At 44.1% G+C, this 14,614-nt stretch overlaps 1 pseudogene; it reads left to right on the forward strand.

The window, feature by feature from the left end:
* The window catches only part of LOC135892462 (5'-deoxynucleotidase HDDC2-like), a 68,322-nt pseudogene that overhangs the window by 605 nt on the left and 53,103 nt on the right, over positions 1 to 14,614 (forward strand).

Below are 14,614 nucleotides of genomic sequence, written 5' to 3' on the forward strand. Positions count from 1 at the left end.
GGTGGGTCTTTTCTAGCGCTCTTGAGCTAAATGTCAGTGCAAGTCTCTGGGTAAAAAAATGAAATCAGTCTGTGATCTGTTAGAGAAAATTCTGCTTGAGAACCCCACTGCTGCTGTATCTCATTTTGTATGTTAGTTTGTTAGCTTCCAGGGAAGGCTGAGTGCAGCAGCCCATGTCGTCTTTTCCTGCAGGAGTTTGTGTGCTTGAGCCTGCCTGAAGCATATGCTGCTCCTAGGTTTCCTTGACTCGTTTGTGTTGCCTGCACCACTGGTCTTGTGACACCTCAGGGGGTTATAGGACTACAGCCTGGATCCAAGTCCCTATAGATAGCTACACACATGCAATATATTTTTCTCTGGACTTGGCTTTAACTACCATGTCGTATTAAAATATGAGATCAATTGAAAAATTCTTTAGTCCCAGCTTTAACGTTTTTAGCCCAACCCAAAGATTTTTGCTCCCAGTATAGAACAGAGTGGTCCTGGCAAAAACCATTTGAAGCAGAAACACGTGCAGGTTGGCAGACAGCTGAGGGATGGAAGGCTGATCCAAAAAGTGTCATTGACTGAGCATGGGGCTTACCTCAGAAGCTCTTGAATCTAAGGCTACGTCTACACTACGGGGGGAGGGGGGGATCGATTTCAGATACGCAAATTCAGCTACGGGAATAGCGTAGCTGAATTCGACGTATCTGATCCGACTTACCCGCTGTGAGGACGGCGGCAAATCAACCGCTGCAGCTCCCCCGTCGACTGCGCTTACTCCTACCTGTGCTGGTGGAGTACGTGCTTCGATTCGGGGATTGATTATCGCGTCCCGACGAGAAGCGATAAATCGATCCCCGAGAGATCGATTTCTACCCGCCGATCCGGGCGGGTAGTGAAGACAAACCCTAATTCTAGTTCCTCTGAACAAGTAATTTAACTGTACCTAGTATCAATTTCCACCTCTGTAAAATGGGGATAATACAAATTACACCTACATTGCAGAGATGGAGTGAAGATTAATTACAGTAGTTAATGTGTGACCAATGCTTTGAAGAGGTATAGTGCTATTTAAATGCTGAATATTATTTATTCATACTGAATGCGTGTGGTTAATCAAGCTGAAATGGTCTCTGAAAGCTGAAAAGGACAGATTTTCTGGTGGTGTGTGCTGTGTGTGTAGTATATTGCAATAGAGTTTTTCACAGGATCAATTGCCTGTACTTTCAAACTAACTCTGGCTTTGTAACATTTATTTTTCACTAACATTGAGGCTTCATTTATGCATGAGAAGGAAATGGTTACCCTTAATGGAACAAATTTCCATTGGTATCTCTTAAGCTAAATTCTTCAGAACGTTTATTCAAATGTTTTATATTGTTAAAACTATCTCCAAGCAGAGAGTACCACGAACAGGCTGGGTGTACAGGAATGTAGAGAAACCAGAGAGTGTATCAGATCATATGTACAGGATGGCAGTCATGGCTTTGGTAACTGAAGATAAACAACTTAATTAAGACAGGTAAGAATACTAATGGTAATGATCAGGCCTGTCTGGAGATTTGGGAACTGAGAACTAATTATTCATTACACCCTGGCAAGGAGTTTTAGAATACAGAGGGGGAATCAAAATTGATATTTTTTCCATTCTTTCACAAGTTGCTATGTGCCTTCTGGAGTTGAAGACTGAGGAGTTGTTTTATTAGCTAAAAGTGGAGGCTTGGACAGGCTGCTAACACAGAATAGTTCCAGCTTGATTTCTCTCAAGAGATGTACATAAGAAGGCTGAAGAATCCCGTTCAAAGAGGAGTTTGAAGTGCATGGTGAAGCAAAATCCATATTTTATGTAGTTTTTGACAGAGATTCTAACAACACTTGAGAGAAATAAAAAATGTAATTAATTTAGCATATAAAGGAAAACAGAATTAGCATTGTATCAGCTGTCAAGAGTGGTACAGTATCATATTTGCTTTGTCACCTTTCTGAAGTGATGATAATAGACTTCTGTAACTTGGAACTCATCTTTTCTAATGAAGCTTCAGGAAGTATAAACCACTTTAAATCATGTTACTGACACTGACTCCTGCACTGCCCACCAGAATGGTCCATTGGCCTAGCAGAGAACATGCATGGCTCCTTTTTCAATGGATAACTCAGAAACACAGGGCCTGATTGTCTACTGCCTTATACGTTGTGTAGTTATTGACATCAGTGAGAAGTGAGTGTGAAAAGGTTATAAAACAATAGCATCAGAATGGTAGCATTTTAGACTTGCTTTGCACAGGTGTCAATAAATTTGAGGTGCAAGGCACTGTAGAATCAGGCCCAGAGAGTTGACTGACATGGCAGAAGTTCCATAGCTAATTTGTGGCAGAGGTGGAACAGATTCTTGATTTCCTCCTACGGGCTGGGGGAGAGCCAACAGGTGCAGAGGAGCACACAGTTTGGACAGAGGCATCCCTTAGGAGATGCTCTGTTAACGGGGACACTCTAAATCCTAGTGAAGAGGAGAGGAGAGGATAGAAGTTGACAAAATACAGATAGGAACTGAAGAGAAACAAAGGGAAAAGTCCCATTCATCTCCACATGGAGGCAGACAACTACATACTGACAAATTTTATAAGTGCTTGTATACAAATTCTAGAAGTCTAAATACTAAGGTGCGTGTACCTGAATGACTGGTATTAAATGAGGATATGGATATAATAGGCATCACAGAAACTTGCTGGAATGGAATGTGGTAATACCAGGGTACAAAATATATAGGAATGGCAGAGTAGGTCGTGCTGTTGGAAGAGTGACACTATACGTGAAAGAAAGCATAGAGTCAAATATAGTATAAATGGGAAAAAAAAGGTGAATCAAACTATACCATAGAAACTCTATGGATAGAAATTCCATGCTTGAATAACAAGAGTATAGCAGTAGGAATATACTACAGTAAAACCTCAGAGTTACGAGCTGACCAGTCAACCACACACCTCATTGGGAACCAGAAATATGCAATCAGGCAGCAGCAGAGATCAGAAAAAAAACCCCACCCAAATACAGTACAGTACTGTGTTAAACATAAATTACAAAAAAAAGGGGGAGGAGGGAAGCAGCATTTTTCTTCTGAAGTAAAGCATCAAAGTTGTATTAAGTCAATATTCAGTTGTAAACTTTTGAAAGAACAATCCTGTTTTGTTCAGAGTTGTGAACATTTCAGAGTTACAAACAACCTCCATTCCTGAGGTGTTCGTAACTATAGGTTCTACCGTGCCGACAACCTGACCAGGGTGGTAATAGTGATTGTGAAATGCTCAGGAAGATTAGAGAGGCTACAAAAACAGAAAATGTAACAATAATGGGGGATTTCAACTATCCCCATATTGATTGGGAACATGTCACCTCAGGATGGGATGCACAGATAAAATTTCTAGACACCAATAATGACTGCTTCTTGGAGCAGCTAGTCCTAGAACCCCCACGGGGAGAGGCAATTCTTGATTTAGTTCTAAGTGGAGCACAGGATCTGGTCCAAGATGTGCAGTAATAGTGACCATAATGTAATTAAATTTAACAACCTGGGGGGGAGATATACCAAAGAAACCCACCACAGTAGCATTTAACTTCTAAGAGGAGAAGTACACAAAAATGAGGAAGCTACTTACATGGAAATGTAAAGGGACAGTCACAAGAGTGAAATGCCTGCAAGCTGCATAGAAACTTTTAAAAAATTCTCTCAAACTAAATGTATTTTCCTGCCTCTCTTCTCCTGCCCCTCCCAACCCCCCAAAAAGCAAGAGGGCCAAAAAAATTCAAACAAAAAAAGCCACCATGGCTAAACAACAGGGTAAAAGAGGTGGTGAAACCAAAAGACATCTTTTAAAAACTGGAAGTCAAATCCTACTGAGGAAAATAAAAAGGAGCATAAATTCTGGCAAGTCAAGTGTAAAAGTATAATTAAGCAGGCCAAAACGAATATAAAGAGCAACTAGCTAAGGATACAAAAACTAATAGCAACATTTTTTTTTATGTGCATCAAAAGCAGGAAGCCTGCCAATAAGTGGGGCCACTGGATGCTTGAGGGTACTAAAGGGCGCTCAGGGAAGAGAAGGCCATTGGGGAGAAGCTAAATTAATTCTTTGCTTTGGTCTTCACTGCAGAGGATGTGAGGGAGATAAAATTGAGGACTGTCCCAGATTGAGGTGTCACTAGAGGAGGTTTGGGAACAAATTGATCAATTAACCCGTAATCAGTCACCAGGACCAGAAGGGATCACCCAAGAGTTCTGAAGAAACTCCAATGTGAAATGGCAGAGCCACTAACTGTGGTATGTAACCTAGGGTTACCATACGTCCGGATCTCCCCGGACATGTCCGGCTTTTTGGTCCCCAAATCCCCGTCCGGGGGGAATGGCCAAAAAGCCGAACATGTCCGGGGAAAGAGGGAGGCTAGGAGCTCCGAATTTGTGTGTGGGGGTCGCCCGCTGTGACATCATCTCTGTGCGATACTCGGCTCCTGCCCGGGGCATGCTGGGGGCTGTAGTCCGGCCGGGCCTCACGCTCCAGGGAGAGCTGGGAGAGAGGAGCGGCCGAGAACTACAACTCCCAGCGGCCCCTGCGACGCGACCAGCCTGCCCCTGTGAGGCAGCAAGCCGTCGGGGGAGGGGGGGCGCGGGCCCCTGTCCTTTGGGTGGGGGGTGTCTCTGGGCGCCGCTCGGCAGCCATCGCAGGGCCGGGGGGCGCCCCCGGGTGGGTGGGTGGGGGGGGCGGGTGTGGACGCCAGCGCGTTGCGGGGAGCCGGCACTGTCCGGATTTGCGTCCCCCTGGGGCTGGAGCTGCGCCCCCGGCCCCGGGCCCCAGTCACGGGGCGAGCTGGAGGGGCCGGGGCGGCTGGAGAGCCTGGGGCATGAGAGGAGCCGCTAGTCGGGTTGAGCTGCCTGGAGGATGTTGTTGGGGTGTGTCTGTCTGCGGGGCAGGATCCCGCCCTTCCCCCCCGTGTCTCCGTTTACTTTCCTGAATGGAACTGGTTAGGGTTACCATACGTCCGGATTTCCCCGGACATGTCCGGCTTTGGGGGACTCAAATCCCCGTCCAGGGGGAAATCCCCAAAAGCCAAACATGTCCGGGAAAATCCGGCGCCGCTGGGCCGGGGGCTGGCCCGGGGCCAGGGGTGCTGGGGGGCCGGGCCGCCAGGGGCCGGCGGTGCTGGGCGGCCGGCGGCCGGGCCGCCGGGGGTGCTGGGGGGCCGGCGGTGCTGGGCGGCCGGGGGGTGCGCCGGGCTGCCGGGGGCCGGCGGTGCTGGCCCGGGGGTGCTCGGCCGGGGGCTGGCCCGGGCCGGCACCCCAGGGCCCGAGCCGAGCCAAGCTGGAGACGCCGGGGCCGGCCGCCAGAGGGGGCCAGACTGGGCCGCGCCTCCCCCCCCCGGCAGCTTACCTGCTGCCTGCTTCAGGCTTCCCGCGAATCAAATGTTCGTGGGAAGCAGGGGAGGGGGCGGAGTTGGGGCGGGGACTTTGGGGGAAGGGGTGGAGTTGGGGCGGGGCCGGGGCCCCGTGGGGTGTCCTCTTTTTGGACACTCAAAATATGGTAACCCTAATGTAACCCATCACTTAAATCAACCTCTATACCACATGACTGGAGGATACCCAATATAAATGCTGATTCTTAAAAAAGGTTCCAGAAGTGATCCTGGCAATTACAAGCTGGTAAGCCTAATTTCAGTACCAGGCAAAAGAGATGACGAAGGGGGGGGGGATGTGATAGAGGTCTATAAAACCATGACTCGTGGAGAAAGTGAATAAGGAAGGTTTATTTACTCCTTCACATAACACAAGAACCAGGGAGTCGCCCAATGAAATTAATAGGCAGCAGATTTAAAACAAACATAAAAAAGTACTTCTTCGCACAACTCACACTCAGCCTGTGGAACTCATTGCCAGGGAATGTTTTGAAGGTCAAAAGTATAACTGGGTTCAAAAAAGAATTAGATAAGTTCATGGAGGATAAGTCCATCAATGGCTTTTAGCCAAGATCATCAGGGATGCAACTCCCTAAGCCTCTGACTGCCAGAAGCTGGGACTGGATGCACTTGATAATTGCCCTGTTCTATTATCATGCTCAGCACAGTAGTATCTCAGTGGGTTAAGCAACATTACTAACAGCTGTCACATGTTTTTCTTCTCGTTCTTTCCTAGGGGGGAAGTGCGTGCAGTGGAGTGTTTTGGTTTGGAGTTTTTTAAAAATAAAATATACATTTTTTTTCTCCCTCCTCTTCCTCCACCTCCTGGCCCCGCTCCCACTATAGGTATATGCTAGAGAAGGCAAAGTGGGGGGAAAAATGTGCCTTGCATGTAGATCGGAAGGTGGTGAGGTTTGTGATGGTTCTTAGATTCTGGGGGAGTTCATTCCACAGTCTTGGGCAGGACCCTGAGAAGCTCTGTCTTCTGCATGAGCAAGCTTCACCCTTATTTCATTGTGCCAGAGGAATGAATGAACTTGAAGCCAACTGAAAAATCAGACTAGTAATACTTACCCACCATTGTAAAGTGCTTTGAGATCTACAGGATGTGGTCAGAGCACAAAGCATCATTGACAGCCACGTTTTTTTGGATGAGGTTGCTACGGCACAGAGAGGATCACTGACTTGGCTGGAAGCCTGTGAGCCCTAGTGCATTACGTAGATCTGTGTTCTAGTCTTGCAACTTGCACTTAATTTGCTGATTGCTTTTAATGCTTTTTACTGCACTCTGTTAAAGAAGGCTGGGCTGTGCCACCATGAGTTGCTAACTTAGCTACATAATATATGTGTATTTTGTCAGGTGGCATTTTGAATTTGGCAGGGCTCCTTATATCTTTATACTTAGTAAATGCAAACATTGTTATCATGTGAGTAGTGTATAATGGATAATATCCTTAGCTTTTATGCGGTAGGGATTGGTAAATGATATGCTAGGTAACTACACTGTTGTCACTTAGTATCTTTTGCTTCCCCCCCCTCCACCCGCACACCTCCCCCAAACAAGGCTTTCTGGTTTTGGATATCTATCCAAATATCTTTTCATACATAACAGTAACTAGAAATTGGGATTCAAATATACTATGGGATGGAAAATTATTTCACTAATACTGATCTATTATAATATAAGGGGGAGGGAGAGTTTATCAATACTGCTTATTAATAAACAAAGTGTAACTATAAAGTTTATTGGCTAATCATGCAGTGTTTCTCTCCTTATCAGATGTGTACGGCTAGCTCTGGTTCATGATATGGCTGAATGCATTGTTGGAGATATAGCACCTGCAGATAACATCTCCAAAGAGGAGAAACATCAGCGAGAGGAGGTTGGTATGGTTGCAGATGCAGCCTGGTACTCTGTAGAACTTTGTAAAGGCTTTGCACTTTATTTGTAGAGGTGAACAACTAGTTATTGGGGAGACCCTCAAAACAACATAATACAGAACATGAATTTGTGCATGTATGCCACGGAGTAGCACTAAAAAACCCTGCTAATTTGACTTGTCTACATAACACCACAAAGTGCAGGATAATAAAAGGGAAGTTTTTTGAAAGAACCCAGCCACCTGCCAAATGAATTGACTGGATTTTCAGTAGTCTGAGATGTTAGTGAAGTTGCTCATGTATGTCCATGCTTATTTTCTGGGGAGTAGAGGCACAAGTCAGAAGAGAGAGGGACAGATAGTTAATACTTGACACATGGCACTAGACCAGTGGTTTTCAAACTTTTTGTATTGTTGACCCCTTTCAAATAGCAAGCCTCTGAGTGTGACTTCCCCTTATAAATTAAAAATGAAGTGGGGGTAACAACCCCCAGTTTGAGAACCCCTGCACTGGACACTTCCAAAGTATCATACACACTTTACCTGTTTATTCTTACAGTACGTCTGTGTGGCAGGTAATCAGTGAGCCTGACAAACAAATGCAACTGTCTGAGTACATAGTCTTTGGCTTTAATGATGGCCACAAACATATCCATCAGGGCCGGCTCTAACTTTTTTGCCACCCCAAGCGAAAAAAAAGAGTGCCGCCCTCCATAGCGCTGCCATAACACAGACCCTCACCACCGCCGCCACCCCCCCCCCCCGCGGAGCGCCGCGCCGCCGAATTCCCCCAGCCCCCCACAGAGTGCCACGCCGCCGAACCCCCCAAACCCCCATGGAGCGCCGCACCGCCGAACCCCCCAGTCCCCTTCAGAGCGCCGCGCCACCGAACCCCCCAGTCCCCCGCAGAGCGCCGAACACCCCCCCCCCCCGCGGAGCGCCGCCAAATCCCCCAACCCCCCGCGGAGTGCTGCACCGCGCCACTGAACCCCCCCTGCTGAGTGCCGCCCTGCCGAACCCCCCCACCGCCACACACACCTCCCGCCGAGCGCCGCGCCGCCATACACCCCCACCGCCGAGCCGCGCTGCCGAACACCCCGCCCCGCGGAGCGCCCTGCCGCGCCGCCACCCCCCCCCCCGCAGAGCGCCGCTGCTGAATTCCCCCCCCAGCACCCCCAGCCCCCAAAACAAAAACAACCCACCCCACCCCCAGCGCCGCCCGACCGAACCCAAAAAACAACAACAAAAAACCCTGAGCGCCCCTCCCACCACCCCAAGATTGGCCGCCCCTTACCAGGTGCCGCCCCAAGCACGTGCTTGGTTGGCTGGTGCCTGGAGCCGGCCCTGATATCCATTAATCACAGTTTTGTCATTTCTGGCTCTCTGTATTATTTAAAGCTAAAAGGGAAAAGTTTTCCTACAATTACAGCTAGAGGGCACCACCTTACTTAACAATCTTTTCCAAGGGATACAAATAAGTTGTTTAAAGAGTCTAAAAGAAAAACAGTCTTACAGTGAATTCTCTGCCACTCTGATGCTTACTGTTTTATTTAGATTTTTAAAAAAAATAATTCTAGCAATATGTTCCTGGTGAAAAGAAGATTGGACTTAAAAGATTAAATGGCTATTCAGAGTTCTTTAAATGCTATCTTTATTCACTGTAACATTGACTGTTCTGTTCTATTATGTACCTGTTTGGAGTGTGCTCTTTTTAAAAATATATATATATATATAAAAAAATGGTTTCCCTAATGCCTGCTGGGAATGTTTCTCCACCAAGGGCCAGACTAAGGGCATTTAGGTGCTTAAAGATGCAGGTAGGTGCCTAGTAGGAAAAGGGCCTAGGGAGCTGTCTGCATCTTTAGGACACCAAATACCTATACAAATCTGGCCCTACGTGCCTGTTGCTCCTCCTGGTCCCATTAAAGCAAACAGGAGTCTTGTCATTGATTTCTTCGGGTGCAGGATTGAGCCCTAAATATTTATACTTCTTAAGTGCTATCTTTGTATAAAATAACACCTTGAGTGGTAAGTTTCGACATAACTGTATATTGGCATAAAACTTGGCCTTGCTTTTATTGTTATTTGTTTCCAATTAGGACCCAAGTATTACTGGGGAAACAGAGTAGGACTAGAATGAAATTGATTAGTTGGAACAACATGCAAAGAGGATTCCACTGTTCATACCAATAATTTGGTATTGCATCAAAACAGTGTTAAACAGTATCTGGTACCTGGGGTCAGTGGATGGTGCTTCAGATTATTTTCTGCTGCTTGGGGCTAGTCCTCTGCAATTTATTGAGCAGGTCTGGGGTGCAGAAGCTATTCTGTACCCATTGCTTTTATTGTTCCATTAGCAGAGTTAGTACTGTACGTGTGCAGCTGTGGAGAGAGAGATGATTCACTGTTTATACAAAGGTGGTGGTGGACAAATTGTTTTCCAGAAAACAAAGGAAAAGATATTGTACTCAGATAATGGCCAAATGAAAGCAGGAGTCTGTCTTTCAGGCAGCTATGAAACATTTGACCCAGCTGCTATCAGAAGGTCTGAGAAAAGAAATCTATGAACTCTGGGAAGTAAGTATAAATCACTTGCATTTATTCCACATTATTGCTGACAACAGGACCAACCAATTGTCTTATTTTCATGGTGTTTGGTGCCTAGTGAAGTTCATAATCTTTATTCTAAAATCTTTAGAGCAAGATGGGTTTGGAATTGTTCTTTGGGGGTACGTTTGTATGCCAGCAACTTTCTGAACTCTTTTTCATAAAGGAAACAAAATAATTCGGTATAATGACCGAAATTGTGCTCTTATACCTGTGTAGCCCCACTGCATTTGAGGGATTGATTTACATAACAGGGTGGGATTTGGCCCAGTATGTGTATTTACCTGGTCAGACAGTGCTGTTCCATAAGCAACATAACCTTAAAAAGGACTATGGTTTTAACTTCGACAGTGTCTTAAATGAGAATTTCAACTAAATGAAATATGAATTGGGAAGTAATACAGTGAAATAGTAGGTGGTATTTGAATTAAATTAAAATATGGATTAAATTGAAAAATGACCATGTTGACCTGAAAATATCTTATCTTTATACTAGAGAATCTGTTATACATACAGAGGTGATATGTTAGAATATTGTTGTGACGGGTTGGATCACAGAAACCCCCTTGGGAGCTGCCACCCGATGTGCAAAGACTACCTCTGCTCCTGTTTTCCCTGCCAGCTCAGGACTCCAGCACCCTGTCTTGCTGAGCCAGACACTCCCGTCTGCTCCAACACAGACCCAGGGTCTGAATCACTTGTCCCAGAGCTGCAAGTTTACCCGAAAACAGCTCACAGAAGTGTGCTTGTCTTTAGCACTCAGATGCCCAACTCCCAATGGGGTCTAAACCCAGATAAATCCGTTTTACCCTGCATAAAGCTTATGCAGAGTAAACTCATAAATTGTTCGCCCTCTATAACACTGATAGAGAGATATGCACAGTTGTTTGCTCCCCCAGGTATTAATACATACTCTGAGTAAATTACTAAATAAAAAGTGATTTTATTAAATACAGAAAATAGGATTTAAGTGGTTCCAAGTAGTAACAGACAGAACAAAGTAAGTCACCAAGCAAAATAAAATAAAATGCATAAATCTATGTCTAATCAAGCTAAATACAGATAATCTCATCCTCAGAGATGCTTCAGTAAGTTTTTCTCAGACTGGACACCTTCCAGGCCTGGGCACAATTCTTTCCCCTGGTACAGCTCTTGTTCCAGCTCAGGTGATAGCTAGGGGATTCTTCATGATGGCTCCTCTCTTGTGGGTGGAGACCCCCTCTCCTCCCTCCTATGCAAAGTCCAGCTCCAGGATGGAGTTCTGGAGTCACCTGGGCAAGTCACATGCCCCTGCATGACTCAGTCTTTACAGGCCGAAGCCATTGTCCACCTGGTATCTTGCATGTCTCCAGGAAGACTTCTTATGTGGATTGGAGCATTCCAAGATGCATTGTTCCCCAAGTGTTTCCTGATCAGGTACTTAACCTGGCGAATTCCTTCCTAAAGAAGCTGACCAAATGCCTCACAAAGCTTACTTAGAAACCAAGCAAGCATACAGCCCATATTCTTAACCTCAAGTAGAAAATGATATATATGTACAAATAGGATGAAAAGATATAGTAGACCATAACCTTTACGGAGATATGTTACATGGCACAGGCAGCACAAAACATATTCCAGTTATATCATACATACATTTATAACCCCCCCCCCATAAAGCCTTATGGGGTACGCTGTCACAATTGTGATCTTGCATTAACTGCAAGTCAGGAAACATTAGGCTGCTTTCCCCCAAAAATTTGTGTTGGGGGGAAAAAAAGCGATTATTTCCCCCAACATATAGTAACTTTCCCTCACCAATTGTCTGCTTTTGTATATTTTATTGTAAGCAGGTAGGTGTGCAGTCCTTGACCTCTGTAACCTGAGGCTGCACTTAATACTGATCTTCTTCCTGTTCCACTTGAATTGTATTTAAATAGGGTTCCAGATATTTGAAGATAAATTCTGCCCACAGTTATATCTCCATTGATTTTAATTGGGTTGTATTGGTTTAAGTGACAGCAGAACTGGATTTTCAAAGTTACATTCCAAGGTTAAAATAATGAATCATGGAAAACTATAGTGTATTCATAAAATTAGCCCTTTCCTTTAGCCTTTTTCACTGGAAAACTCCTCTAGCAGACAGGCAGGAAGTCATTATAGAAAGAGTTGAACTATACCATGGGATTTCTCGCATACTTTTTTTTTTTTTTTTTTTGGCCTTGGGCTCCTGTCCTGACTTGTACAGGAGCTGATTCCCCATCCCCACCTCACCTAACGACAGCACACATTCGCTTTTTACCTTTCTCATTAAATATCATTTCTCATATGCACATTTTGTAGTTCATATTGTTATTTGTATCATTTATTTTTGTTTCTGCCTTCAGGGTAACTTAATCAGCATGGGGTTTCATGCATAGGAGTATCAGTGAACCACACTGAAAGTAGACACAAACCCTAGCCTTCACTGCTGCTAAGCAGCTAGTGCTGTTTAAAAAAAAAAAAAAAAAAAATCTCTGAAATATTCAATCAAAAATCTACTGTTCTACAAAGGCAATACCATTGACTTCAGTGTTCCCTATGGAAAGTGAGAATGAATTAGCACAGGTTTGAGCTGGGGATAGGGTGGACAGGGGTTGTGGAAGATCCTCCCACAGCTCTGACAGTACAGCTGGTTCCTGACTTGTGACATCCTCATTAGCTTGGTCACTTGTTTCCGTTTGTGCCAACCGGATGGATGGTTTTGAAGTGTGAAGAAAGAGGTAGCAGAAGGAGACCACCAAAGCTGTTTTCACTTTGTCAACTAATTTAGGACGTGAATATAACTCACTGGAGGCAAATGAGGACATTAGCACACTGAGTTACTTCCCTCTTTCCCCACTAGTTTTAATTTTTAATGTGTACAACTACAATAGTCATAATTTAAGTCAATAGCTACTATTCTATGTTGTCTGAGAAACCAATTACTTCCTGTTAGAAGTATAGGGAAATTCAAATACTCGCGTGGAGACACTGTACATGTAATTACAATATGGTACAGTGCTTCATTAGAGTAAACTGACCTGCAATGTGAGCAGCCCCCATTGTACTATGTGCATGAGGAGGCAAGTATAAAATTATTCTCAATTGATCAATGTTACCCATGATTAATATATTGCACTGAGACAGACATTTCTGAGCAAGAAGACACCATGATAAAGTTATCATTTATGATACTGCCAAACAAAAACGTGAAGTTTACTGACAGAATGGATAAAACGCAGAATATGAAAATAATAGGATTAAATAGATTCACGAAAATGAGAGGCAGTGTTGAACAGCATTTTAAATATAAATGTGAATTGAAGAAAAGCCCTAGACTTAAAAAATAAAAATAAAAAAAAATAAAAAAAAGTGGGGTGGGGGGATATAAAAATGTTAAAATGAAGACTTCAAATCAACTAATAATTAAAGCTTAATTGAAATTTCAAAATGTAATTTGAATTCAAATTGATTCTTACACTAGTATTTCACGGCTGTCAAAATCCAGATCCCCGATTACCCTCTGTGTTAATAAATTATGCCTTATTACTAATCTGACTTTGTCTAGCTTAAACTTCTAACCACTGGATCTTGTTATACCATTTGCTGCTAGACTGAGGAGCCCATTGTCAAGTATTTGTTCTCTATATCGGTACTTACAGATGACCAAGTCACCCCTTAACCTTCTCTTTGTTAAGCTAAACAGATTGAGCTCCTTGAATCTCACTATAAGGCATGTTTTCCAAACCGTCAGTCATTGCTGTGGGTTTTTGCTCAACCTTTTCCAGCTCTTCTTGAACTGTGAGCACCAGTTCCAAATCCAGAGTATAAAATGGAATTAATGCCCATTACATCCCCCTGCAGTCAAACATGAACCTTAAGTTTAAATACCATCCTGAATCAGGATCCATAGCATGAATTTTTAATATTTAGACTCTTCCTCCCTCCAAATAGTATATGGAACAGGATACACTCTAGAATCATAGAATCATCGATTATTAGGGTTGGAAGGGACCTCAGGAGATCATCTAGTCCAACCCCCTGCTCAGTAGAACTAAGAACTTCTTCAAAACTCCCCCCACTGGGGCTTGTCCCTCCAACCTTCGTCTGAAATATGGCAAATAAGGGAAGAAAACAGTGATTTTTCTCATTCCATTCTGCTTATTTCCCCTCCCCCCCCAAAAAACCTCAATGTTTCGTTTTAAAAGAAAGTTGACTGACTTTTCTACGGAGATAGAGGAAGCAAATGTTCTCATACCCTGCAGCGTAGGTAGCACTTCAAAGCATACACTGGGCTTGTATTCAGAGCTTTTGATACTTTTGTCTTTTAACTACACAACATTCTAAATATCAAGGCTGAGCTTTTCAAAGCTGCCTATGGTATTTGGAAATTAAGTGCCCATTACATTAAATGGGAACTGAGCATCCAAATCATTTAGGTGGCTTTGAAAATTTAACCTTAGTATGGGTGTGTGTGTGTGTGTGTGTGTTATTTTAATGAGTATGTTCTGTTTGTTGTATTTCTCTATAGGACTAGATTTTTTCCTCCCTTGAATATGTTGAGTTGCAGCTCACTGTGTAGTTAAAGCAAGGGCTCTCTGTTCAGAATAAGATACCACTCAATGTAGGTAATGGTGGCAGAATTGGGCAGTGAATAGATGTTGTTACCCATTGAAGTCAACAGAATCAATTTGATAACT

Source organism: Emys orbicularis, chromosome 20, assembly GCF_028017835.1.
Source record: "Emys orbicularis isolate rEmyOrb1 chromosome 20, rEmyOrb1.hap1, whole genome shotgun sequence".
Lineage (NCBI taxonomy): Eukaryota > Metazoa > Chordata > Testudines > Emydidae > Emys > Emys orbicularis.